At 41.1% G+C, this 13,262-nt stretch overlaps 1 long non-coding RNA gene across 1 annotated transcript in view; it reads right to left on the bottom strand.

Moving 5' to 3' along the window:
* LOC123522226 overlaps positions 1-13,262 on the bottom strand; it is a 55,197-nt gene that overhangs the window by 3,986 nt on the left and 37,949 nt on the right. The window contains exon 2 of the long non-coding RNA XR_006680512.1: positions 6,672-6,799. This is a non-coding gene — a long non-coding RNA (uncharacterized LOC123522226). The remainder of the gene's footprint in view (positions 1-6,671; positions 6,800-13,262) is intronic.

Below are 13,262 nucleotides of genomic sequence, written 5' to 3'. Positions count from 1 at the left end.
TGTTTTGAGAATGATGAGGGCAATGAATGTACAAATGTGCTTTACACAATTGATGTATGTACGGTTTGTGATAAGAGTTGTATGATCCCCCAATAAAATGATTAAAAAAAAGAATAGGTGCCTTTTTTTTTTCTTAAGGATGAGCCCACAACATGTTGTTTTCCATGTAGGAACCCACAAACTATAAAAACCAACATGGATGGCGTTCTTGAACGGTCACATAGCATTTGTAAAGAACGAACTACAACGTGAACTTACCAGAACAGCATGAGACCGCTGTGATCAGAAGTGGAATCATATTTTGGCCTAACTTATAAATGTGATGTGCGGTTTTCATTCAGTTTTATTCTTTTCATATCCACTGCACAAACACACTTGCATAACACCTGGAAGGTTCTTTGTGTGTTTGTTTCATGTTGATTGTGGAAGCAATGATTTTTTATTTGAGTTCTTGTAAAGGATGTAGTTCATTAATAGACATGCTGTCTAAACAAAAGGATCGTATTTTCTATTTCAAACAAAAGGTATGCAAAGCGTAAGCGAGCATCCTGAAATGAAGTGTTCATCTCAGTCACAGTGAATCGGACACAATACCAGGGATGTTACAGTAGCAGCAAGAACGGAAATGGTCTGTGAGCAAGGTTCCCCTGGCAGCAGAGCCCTATTCTTGATGGATGGAGAAGTTCATTATGGAATTTTTTGGAAACAAACACAGACACACATGCACACACAGAGATACACACGCACACAAACACATGCCTTTCTAGAACCTCTATTTGTATTTTGGAACGGCATAAGACTAGGAATTAAGACCATATAGAGGGAATTTATTGCAAAATGTCAATGGACATATAGCCTGTAAGCGTCCCTTTTCAATCTTCTGTAATGTGTATGCCTATAAATAGAAAAATATCAAGCATCATTTGACAGATAATAGCAACTGTAAATGTGGTCAATTGGTATATGTACCTGTAGGTCCTAGAAAAATTAATTGATTCAAGACACACAACCCCAGAAAAGCCCAGAAGTTAAAGACAGTAGGTGGTATAGGTAGGACTGAAAAAGCTACAAATAAGATGCTTGTTTGAGCTGTACAACTGCACCTAGTCACCCTTTCAGGAGATGTTGTTTTTAGGCACCATCAAGTCAGTTTTGACTCATAGTGAACCTGTGCACAACAATGAAATCGCACTGGGTCCTGCACCATCACAGTTGTCCCTGTTTGAGCCCATTGTTGCAGCCACTGTGTCCATCCATCCTGTGAAGGCCTTCCTCCTTTTCCCTGCCCCTCCCATCTACCAAGCATGATAGCCTTCTCCAGGGACTGGTCTCTTCTGAGAACATGTCTAAAGTATATGAGAGAAAGTCTCATCATCCTTGCCTCTAAGGGAAAATGTCTGTCCTTCTTCCAAGACAGATGTTTTCTTTTATTGGCAGTCCATGCTACTTTCAATATTCTTCACCAGGAATACAAATCAAAGGCATCCATTTTTCCTCCGTCGTCTTTATTCATTTACCAACTTTTACATGTATATGAAGCAGTTCCACGAAGACAATGCCATGGGCTGGATCATTGTAGTCCACACCCTTGCTTTTCGGCACTTTACGGAAGGGTAGATTTACCTAATGCAATTTGTCCTTTGATCGCGACTGCTGCTTCCATGAGCATTGATTCTGGATCAAAGCCAGATGAAATCCTTGCCAACTTCAATCTTTTATCCGTTGATTATGATGTTACCTATTGGTCCAGTTGTGAAGATTTTTGTTTTCTTCACATTGTGTTGCAATCCATATTGAAGGCTGGAATCCTTGATCTTCATCAGGAGATAGATGGCTTAAGTTCAGGAGACCTCTCAACTCAAAATCATCTTCCTAAAAAAGAATATTGAAAGAAGGTATACACACGTTCTTGTCATTACCTTTATTTAGCTTCCATAACGCTCTAAGTAGCTCAACAAAGGGCAGAGATGAAAGGTAATGCTGAAATGGTGGCTCTGTAGCCCTCCTAGAGAGTCCTCGGACCTGACTACCCAAGAATGAGGTGTTCCTGAGGGGCTTCTCCTGAAATGCTACTTCTTGGTCGCTTTACATTCCTTTAAAACTTTAGTACATATGTTAGCATGATCAAAATAATATTCACCAAAAATAATGAGTGATCAATGCTCGATAATCATTCAAATGGCAAGAAACAGAAGCAGGGTTTTTGAAAAATGGTATATTTCTTTAAAAAAATTCTTCATGCCCTATCAAAAATATTTTGACTTTCAATACTGCCTAGACTAGATTTATATTAAAACTAGTCTGGGTTGTTTTACGAATATTTCAATTTAGAGAAGAAAGGTGTTACGAAGGTTTGCAGGAAAGTAAGGACTAGCCAGTGTGTGATAAAACATTCGTGGTGGCTAATTCACCCAGAGATCACCTAGCATTGTCTTCTTTTACTATTCAGAGAGAATATTTCATTTGACCCCACATTTCCTAAATTAAGTTTTTGAACACATTTTACAATTTCAGAGTACAAATCTAAGGGGGAATAAAAGCAGCCAAATGATATTTCCTCTTACACTGCAGAAATGGAATTTGCCCTCTGAAAAGTTTAGAAAGGTTACTTATTTTCTGGCTAAAACATCTGCAAGGATTTCCAACTGGAAATGTATTTTGCACGATAACAGGTTGAAGCCATGAATCACTTGGTAACTCATTAGAGTGACTAGCATCAAAGGATCCCATGGGAAGTTAGGGGAAAAGGTAGTTAAGCCATTAATGAAGTTATTTAAAATCCTGATATGGTTGAGCCTGCTTTGAAGCCTGCTAGGGATTAATATTTATTTAATAGATTGTCGATTTCCATGCCAAAAAAAGAGAGAAATGTGACAGAAGTCATCCTAGCCTCAACATAAAAATGGGAACCCATTTGAAGCATATTTTATTGCACTAGTTGACACCATTATAGTCTGTACCATTATATCGCCATACAAATGCCATCATTCTCAAGCTGAAATTAACATTGCTGCTGTTTTCGATTAGGAGAATTGGCTCTAAACCCAGCCGTTCTCTGCAGTGATTTATATTTCAGTAGCTGCCATCTTGCACCATGGGGGAACATGTCTGGGTATAACCGCTCTCCGATGAGACATAAGACATTAAACTTGATATGTGATGACAAAGTGGGAGAAGCACGCTGTAAGGGTATTATCTCCCACTGTTGCAGATAGTCTGTTATGGCTTAATTCCTGAGACTCTGCAAAACTTTATGTAGGATTCAGACCCTAGTTCTTGCCTATAAATGTTCAGGATATGAGCTTGTTATTATATAATTAGCTCTTATCTCTTGCACATAATACTGAAAATATATTAAGTGCTGGAAAGATCTCATTTGAAAGGAAGCATGAAAGCTAAGCTGACTGACAGAATGAATGCTCCCACAAACAATTTAGAGTTTCTTGTAATTGTATCAAGTTTTATTTTCATGCTCTTATCAACCCCTATCAACAATGTTTGAAAGAGCAATATGAGTGATCTACCCCCTTCATTCCAGAACTATTACTTCAGAAATGTTCACATTATGTAAGACCATGCCATTTCATTTAAAAATTGTCTTTATCCCTGAAAATACACAAAGACCTTTAAAACCTCTATTTGGATTTTTCTTGCTTAGCTATGAATCGCTCTGAAAATTCAAAAAAAAGTCATGGAGAATTTCATTAACTTTAATTCCATTTGTTCTTGAGCTTTAAAATAATTTTTTTCTTTTGACTTGGAAGGTACCCTGGAGGTGTAGTGGTTTTGCATTGGGATGCAAATTGCATGGTCTGCAGTTCAAAACCACCAGCCAACTCCGAGTAGGCAGAAAGAGGGGCTTTCTACTCTGGTACACAGTTAGTCTCCAAAACCCACGGGGTCACTATGAGTCAGCATGGAATCTGTGGTAGTGAGTTTGGTTGGGGTTGCTGTGAATCAGATGAAGTTTTACAGAGCAGATACGTTTTCCATTAAAAACTCCGCGCACTTCTTGTTACACGTAATTGACTGCAATTCCCCACCATGCAACATCACTTCCCCTACTTCCCCTCTAATTTCTCATGTTGCCATTCCTCCTTCTTTCTACACCCTCTGATCTTTGTCCTTGAGTAAATGCTGCCCACAACCTTTGAACCCCCAGTATGGATAATATAGATAAGCTTTGGAGATAATATTTGGAATCAAGCACTGAATATTGTTCACTTTCCGTAGCATCATACTAAATATGTGCTTTTACGAGTAAGTGCTACAAAGAACAAAAATGTTTTCATTAATCATAAGTATTTAATGCTAATGAGAAAAAATGTCAGGTTTGATTTACTGCTGGATCAGGAAGAGAATGCTTATTTTATGACTGGAAGTCAGGGGCAAAGTCCCTGGGCCCTATTTCCAGGTTGCCTTTTCCCCTGAGCCACCAGGTACCTGCACAGATAGCCTGTTCCCCTGTACAGACTCCAGTTTGACGCAGAGGAGGCGCTGACCAGACTTGGTAACCATGACTGCTACGACTTCCAACCCCCAAATTCATTTGCCTCGTGCAAAACTGATAAAAACAAAATCTTCAGTTTCTAAATTTGCGATCTTTGCCTGAAAGTAGCAGGGGTGTGGCCCGGGGTTAGAGTTGGAAATGGGAGGGGCGGGTGTTTTCTGCTGGCAAAGGCATTGCCTAAGTGGTTGAACAGGGTGTGAGAGGTAGAAACAAACTTCTGAAAACTGCAGACAAAGTGTCAGTAAACATGCCTGAAAGCCAAGATCATAGAAGGTGAGAATCTTGAAGCGCACACTCTGAGCCCAGTGAAATGTCCAAATGCCAAGTCAGACATTTAAACAAGAAAGGCAACAACGGCAAAAAAAAAACCACAAAAAAAGTCTTGCATCTCATGTGTCAATCTAGAGTTTACTGAGGAGGAAAATCCATTGCCCAAAGCTCAAACAATGCTCCCTGAAAATAACACAGAGAAATGATCAGGTCCTTCCCATAGAAATAATTTTTTTCTCACAGGCAAACTTGTAAGTACTGTGAAAACCCAGACGTGTCTGTGTGTAGCCCCTTGACATTATTTCTTACCACTTCCTCCCCCAACCACTCATTTAACAAGTGGAGCTTCAAGAGCCGACTTTTACTCTTGATAACACTTTTGAGGTAACAGGTCGTTTGTGCCTAGGTAACAACCATCACGTCAGAGGATGCTCTTTGTTTACTGTAGAACAGAAACGTGCTGAGTAGATTTCCACAAAGCAACAACTCAGAGAACTTCTTCCACCGACCTTTGGAGACATTGCACGTCTTCATGGTGATAATAAAATCAAGCGGAGAGGGTTGCTCTGGGGCATTTTCTGATCCACGTCTCTTATAAGTATAGTTACCTTCCTAGGCTTGTCCTTCTCTGGATCATAAAAATGAGTATCAGTTTTAACCTAGTCTTTTAAAAATAGTGCTTGATAAGCTTTCCCTTTAAATCCAAGGCTTCTTTTTTAACCCTTGCTTTCTCTTGCCTGACATTTCTGATCACGATGTCCAAACTGATCTCAGAGTTCCGTTGTTTTTTCCTTCTGCGATCATAATAAACCACATCAAACCTATCTAGTAGATTTCAACTTGTAGCCACTTTAACGGGTAGAGCAGAACTGCTCCACGGGGTTTCCAAAGGGATTCTCTTTACCAAAGAAGACCGCTACATCTGTCCCCTTCGGGGTGGCTGGGGAGCACTCTACCAATGTGGCACCTGGGCTCTTTTATGATCACAACACTGCTCTAAAACACCCTAGATTCTAGTCTTTTTCCTGCTTCCAACCATCTCTACACACCCTCAATATACTCTTTGTAAAATGAAGCTCTTAAATATTTTATTCTTTGTACAGGTAGCAGACACAAGACAGACATATCACACCCCCTTTCAAGCACATTGGCAGACCATGTTTCACATTCACTCTCTGACTGCATTAGAGTCATGTGCCAGCATTTTGACCTATAGGAATATGAGTTACATGATTTATGTCTCCTAGTCTGAGATGCACAGAGCTGTGTGTCCCTGCCATCTCTCTTTCCCCTGGTCCAATACCGTTGGAAGACTTATGTTGAGATGGTGACATTTCTAGATGGCCGGGGTCTGGATAGAAGAAAGACCACCACCCAATATTGGGCTTCTATGACATCACTCACCTTTTAGGATTTGACTGTTGCACTTGTCAATCACCCAGTAGTCTCAGAAATATTTCATTCATTCCCATAAAACCATCTGTCACTCAAACAAATAATGTTCTTCATGGTGTGTTCCTAATCTCTAACTATAGTTCAGACCCTATAGCATTTTCCATATAAGATGCTCTTGATTTTTATAACTTAATGAGTAACTTTGATTGAATCCATTTTACAGCTCAAAAAACAGAGCCTCCTCTTCCCTGATGTTAAATAACTTATAACTGCTAACACAGCCAACGATGAATCCTGGTGACTGCTAACCAGAAGGTAGGGGTTCAAACCCAGCATCTGTGTTCTCGGGAGAAAGATGAGGCTGTGTGCTGCTGTAGAGATCTACAGCATTGGAGACCCCACCCAGGGTCGCTTTGCCTCCACAGCAGCGGGCTGGTTTACATAACTGGGATTAATGCACAACCTAGGTTCTGTCACCTGCACGTGATTTTGTTACCTCATCTGCAAGTTATTCTTCTTGGAAATGCTTCCGAAAGTATGTCGTGTCGTCCAATAATTTAGAGAATACTTGGTGCTTTTCCTTTCTTTCGCCGAAGGTTTGGTCAGCAATAGGTCCTTGGGTGCCTGCAGAATGGTTACAGAAGAAGCGCTTTCAGATTAGACCACAAAACCAAACCAAACTCACTGCCATCGAGTAGATGCCAACTCACAGTGACCCTTTGGAGTAGGAGCAAACTGGTCCTGTGAGTTTCTGAGACTGTAACCATTTACAGGAGTAGAAAGCGCTCTCTCTCTCTCTCTCTCTCTGAGGCACTGGGAGTTTCAAACTGCTGATCATTCAGATGGCAGCCCCACGCATAACCACTATGCCACCAGGGTTCTTCGTCAGATTAGAAGGGAAGCTGAATGATTAGACTCATTGAAGAACACCTTGCAAAGAGAAGGCAGCTGAATGGGGGTTTCTGCCATAGTAGTTTCTGCTGGCACACCACGTCTATCAACAACAAATCTCTCTTTAGGATGGTTGGTCTTTGGAGTAACCACGGCCAGGCTATCAAACCAAAAGCAAGCCCACTACCATCAAATGGATTCCAACTCAGCAATCCTATAACCCATTACCATTGCGTTCACAGGAACCCTATAGAGCAGAGTTGAGGCGTGTCATGAGACCTCTGAGGCTGTAAACCTTCACAGACCTAAAGAGTTTCGTTTCTTTCCCATGGAGTGGCTGGACAGGTGGAACTGATGGACTTGTGGTTAGCAGTCCATGGATTAACTGGGGCTCTTTTTCAGTAAGATGATAGTACCCAGTTAGTTCATCAAACACTAATCTAGTTGTTGCTGAGATGGGTTTTTTTGGTGTGTGTGTGTGTGTGTGTGTGTGTGTGTGTGTGTGTTTTCCCCAAGATGTAGTTATAAGCTACCACTGACTTTAAGTAGAGGAGATTGCCCTTAGTAATGTCAGTGGGCCTTAGACCTTGAGGGCAAACCCAGGTTTTCAGAAAAGAAATCCTGCTTGAATTTTATGCTTGCCAACCTGCCCTACAGATTCCCACTCAAGATGAAAGCATCAATCCTTGCAACTTTCTAACATGCCTATGAATTTTGGATTTGAAAGACCCCACACTTTCATGAGCCAATTCTTTCTTTTAAAAATAACCTTAATATCTTCCTCTTCCTCTTTTCCCCACCTCCTTGCTCCCTTCTCTCATGGCTGTTTCTCTGCCAACACCCTGACTGATTCCCTCTATGAAAGGCCATGCATGGTGAGCCCATACCAAGGAAGGTCCCTTAAGAAATTGATGCAAACGTGAAGTAGGGATGTGTATTCATTTTCTCTCTAAGTTTGTGTGGTGTGACATCATTTGACCACTAAAGCAACAGACATTAGGACCCTTCCATCCTGAGTTTCAAACTTATCGCATCATGTTTCCATTAATAGCTGGCCGAGCCCCACTGAGAACTGTAACAAACCCAGGGGGCTGTGTGAGCCATTTTGAAGAACGAATGTTGGTAAATGGCAGAAACAAAGCAGAAGCGAAAGCTCATCCACAGTTCTGGATAGATCCATATTTTAGGGGGAAAGTGTGCTATCTGACAGAAATTCAGATTAAAACCTTTTTTTTTTCTAAGTTAAACAACAATCAAAAAATCCTTGTTGGTGGCTACACAACCTTGATCAGATATAAGGTTTTCTGTGTTACCTGACATAAAGACATGGAAAATTTTCCTAACATGATATTCTTGTTGCCTGAAAAAAAATTAGTAACTCCCACCATGCAACCCTTGTAGGATCATGTGTTAATGAAGAAGATGCTCTAATAATTAGGCCTAGAGCCCATGGAATGTAACACCTTCCAATTAGCACTCGCCAGCATGAATACGGCCATTATCATTAAACAACAAAGACAAAAATGGGTATCAATCCACATAATAGAAAAATAATTGATGAAGTTGGAGGGCGTGATTATTTGTGATTACTTTACAGTCATGCACAGAAAGTAAAAGAACCACAGCGAGTGGTTAATCTCTGGCTACCTCTTTGAAGATAATGAAATTGGCTTCCTACTGATGATTATTCATTAACAATTAATTCTTTCTCAGTGATCTGCCTCATTTTCAGCTTCTCACTACAAACATGCAATGGAATAATTACAAGTGGAAATGAAAAAGCAATTAGTGGCAGATAATGCCAACATCTGATTAAAAAACAGTAGAACAGATTAGCAGTTCCGAAACGGCAAGCCTGCTGCCTTCAAAAGGGAGGTGGAAGTCACTAGTCACACTGCATCTCAGGCTGGGCTTTCTTTTCTATTGCTTCCCTCCATCCTGGGCTGCCTCATCAAACGCTCTCTCCTAGTCTAGGGGCACTGGCTTGTTGCAAATACTGTCTACCGATGAAGCCGCCTTTGAGATGGTTCGCAGTCCTACATGCAGAAAGTGGACAAGGCACTATCTCATGGCACGATGGCTCAAACACATGGATGCACTTTTCTTCGGTGATCACAGAAAATATGATTATTTATTTCCCACTTTAAGTCAACTTAAGTCATGCTTAGAAATGTATCTTCGGAAGAAGGGCCCCGCTAAATCCATAAGACACAACTGAAACCCCTCTTGAGCAGTTGAGCTCTTTCCCTACCTGTGGCCATACCTGTGCTGGCCATGTACCTTGGTTTCTTGCCTTGCAGAATGTGGGACATAAACTGTCAGTTAGTGGATTTTATCTAACACTTATCAAGGAGTAAAGGTTCTGACTGCTGACTGGTGCTGAAGTCACCCCTCAGCCTGAAACTCCTAATTTCACTCTCTTCAGTGATCTAGTTGGTGTGTCGCAGGCAAGAAAAGGTGCTTCCTATGATCAAGAATTAAGCAGGAAATGTCAACACCATCACTTGTTGAAGGTAACAAAGTCTCTTTTAGATCACTTGTAAGATGTGTTCCTATGACAATCTGCTAAGATCGTTTTATGGGGCTTGACATGGTGGAAAGCACATAGCTTAACTTTTTTCCATTTCTACAGAATTCAAAACTGTAAGGCACACACCTGTCTGATGAGAAATCATCTGCAAAACTTCTGTATCTGGACTTATGTTCTAATTCCTGTGAAGACACTGAGTTCTGAAAAGAACTAAACCATTCACTGGAGATGAATTTGCTTCTGCGTGCGTTCACCGGAGCCCTAACAGCCAGAGCCGTGAAGAAAGAAGACCGGAGAGAAACAGAACCGGGCAGGCCAACATTGAACTGGTGTCGCCATATGGCACTCTTCATGATCGAGGAAACACTTACTCAGCTCGCCCATTCTCCTTCCTAATTATGGCTATGAAGCGTTGTCTGCTGATTTCTTATGTTTCAGTTATTACCTTAAAAATGAAGTAATATTAACCCCAAACTCACTGCCATTGGGTCGAATCCAACTCAGAGGGCCTGTGGGACGGCACCGAGTGGTTCCCGGGAATGGCAAGGCTCCCGTTTCTTTCATGAACCCAACAGCCGACCTTGCAGTCAGCTACCCAACATGCAACCCGCTGTGCTTCCGGGGCTCCTTGTTTCAATGTTACTCTGGAAGGAGACCCTCTACAAGAGGGATGAAAACAGCCATGGAAACAATGGGCTCAGCCGTAGCGATGGTTCTGAGGACCAGGAAGTGGCTCGTTTTGCAGTATGCTTGGTCGCTGAGGAGTTGAAGCTGACCCCATGGCATGTAACAACAACAACAACAATTCAAATAATATTTTTTTAATTTTAGTATCTTTTATGTACCAGAACCTGTGTAGATCATCTATATGAATTAAATGTTGTATCCTAGTCCTCACCAGCTCAAAGTCCAGCAAAATAAAAAGACAGGCACATGGTGGCATAGTGAATTATGAGTTGGGCTGCTAACCACAAGGTCAGCAGTTTGAAACTACCAGCTGCTCCTCAGGAAAGGATGAGGCTTTCTACTCCTGTAAAAAGTGATAGTCTTAGAAATCCCCAGAGGCAATTCTATTCTGTGCTAGAGGGTCGCTATGAGTCCGAATAGATTTGCCGGCAGTGAGAAGAAGGATAAAATGTGATGACTGTTACAATAGGGATATTTACATGAGCATTGTGAGCGAAGGCTCATTCTATCTACACAGGAGCAATAGTGAGTAGAGACTTCATAAGCAAATGATTCCATTATTTGCATTTTTGTCTTTATACTAATATGCTCCTATTCTTACTACCTCAGTGCGATTTGTTTTTGTTGTTTTCTTTGGGGTTTCGCAGCTGTGAAGCACAAGAAGAATGGATGTATAATGATACAAACAGATATAAGGTATTATAGGAATGCAGGGGTGGGGGTGGGAGACAGGGAGGGAAAGGGGATTTTGGGAGTAAATCATGAAGGCAGGAGGGGAGAAGGAGCACTAGAACTGATCAGGATGCACAACTCATACTGAAGGCAATTGAACCATGGGGTGGGGAAGGGGGAGGTTCTAAGATCGGTGTGGTGCTGACTATACAATTCCCCTTGGTATGATTGAACGATTGAACTCTTCAATTTTATGATATGTCAACTTTGTGCCAATAAAACTTGGGGGGAAAGAAGAGTAGATTCCAATTCACAGTGACCCCATAATACAGACTAGAATTGACCCAGAGAGTTTCCAGGGCTGCAAATCTTTGTGTAAATTCACTGCCACTTATTTCTTCTACAGCGCACCTGGTGGTCCACCAACTTTCCTGTCAGCAGCTGGGCACTTAAATCACTACACCACCAGGGCTGCTCATCCGCACAGAAGGTCCCAGTTTTCTGCCTCACCACAACACACAAGGATTCAAGCACATCTCTGACCACTTTCTTTATTCCAGAGATGTGGATCTGAAGAATTAAAGATTCTCAGCCAATATGTAAGAAGCCCTAGTGGAGCATTAACTGCAAGATTGGCAGTTCAAGTATACCAGCTGCTCCATGGGAGAAAGCTCGGCTGTCTGTTTCCATGAAGATCTACACTCTTGGGAATGCTAGAGAGCAGTTCTACTCAGTCCAATGGGGTTGCCATATGTGAAAAAAAAATATATATATATATAATTTACCAGTATATATACACCGCATATACTCGAGTATAAGCCAACCTGAATATCCGCCAATGCACATAATTTTACCACAATAACTGCATTAAAAATGTGCTGAAAAAACTCAGCTTATACTCGAGTGTGTGTGTGTGATGAATTTTTGTATTGGTAGCAAGGGGTATTCCAAGAGAAATCTATGACTAGTTATACAGAGGTCATAAAGAGTATGAAATGTTTAGAGAAGTGTGGTTAATTAAACGCCATTGGAGAATAAGGAATCAGAATGAGACCTGCAAAGAAAAAATGCTTCCAAAGCAAGCAGGCTGCAGCTCACGGAGGTACTCACAGGTTATGCCAAAGACTTCAAACTGAGGTGAAAACTCTATTTCCTCAATCAGATATTAATTAAGGCAAAGTTTAAAATATTTCTACAGAATTCTAAACTATAAATCATGTGCATGTGTGATGAGAAATCACCTATAATACCATATATACTCGATTATAAGCCAACCCAAATATCAGCCGAGGTACCTAATTTTAAAATGTGCTGAAAAAACTCAGCTTATAAACGAGTATGTACAGTAAGTATCTTGGCTTGTGAACATCTAAGGGTCTTATTGTTGATGATAATAATGATGACACCTTAGAGCTCATTAGCACTTATATCTTGAAAAATTCAGACTTCAGGCACATTATTGATTAAGTTTCTTTGAGGTAGATACGGTATTGTTATACTTTTTATAAACTGGTAAATTTTGTTGTCTCTGTAGAAAGCAAAGTCTAACAAGATCTAGCTTACTACCTTTGTGAACTTGATGAAAATTACTGGCATCTATAGGTTTTGAAGATGATTCAAAATGGTTGCAGTAGTACGTTGCCAGGAAACTGTTAGAAATTCAAACCAGAATCAGTCCAAAACATGGAATGAGGCTCGATCATTGCTGGTGTCAGATGTATTGTGGCTAAAAAGAAAATACCAGAGAGATGTTATGATAGGTAGGTTTATTGTGCCAACCTGGCCAATAAACACATGTGGGATTAATAAGGCCACAGTGTAATTGAAGGGCAAAGAGATAAATGGCTCAGCAAGCATCACCTTTCTTTCTCTCGCTCTCTGATGATTGGACCAGTGTGCGGCTGCCTTAGTTAGTTCTCTGCCTCAACTTGTGAGCTAGACTACCTGTGGGATGACCAATCCGTGGACTGTGTCACTATAGTTTGAGGTTCCTTTGAGACCTACTTCGCTACACTGCTGATGTATACATCACTTGAGCTGGACCCTATCATCTGGCTGACTGTTGGTGACCTGCCCCGCTGTTTTCTGCCTGTGACCGGACTGCCTGTATTGCTCTACAGAAGACTCAGCTATCTGCTTCCTTGACTTGCACCCAACAGCCCTTGTGAGTTGAAGGACTGCCAGTGTCTCACAGAAGTGAGTTGAACTGAGCCCTCTGTACTGCTCTGTGGACTAATTAGCTGTTTATTTCTTCATGTTGTATCTATCTATCTATCTATCTATCTATCTATCTATCTATCTATCTAT

This window comes from Echinops telfairi, unplaced genomic scaffold, assembly GCF_000313985.2.
Source record: "Echinops telfairi isolate 266 unplaced genomic scaffold, ASM31398v2 ScPeMD7_3;HRSCAF=10, whole genome shotgun sequence".
In the NCBI taxonomy this organism is placed as follows: Eukaryota; Metazoa; Chordata; class Mammalia; order Afrosoricida; family Tenrecidae; genus Echinops; species Echinops telfairi.
Note: the sequence above shows the minus strand (reverse complement) of the source record. Positions and strands in the feature narration are given on the sequence as shown.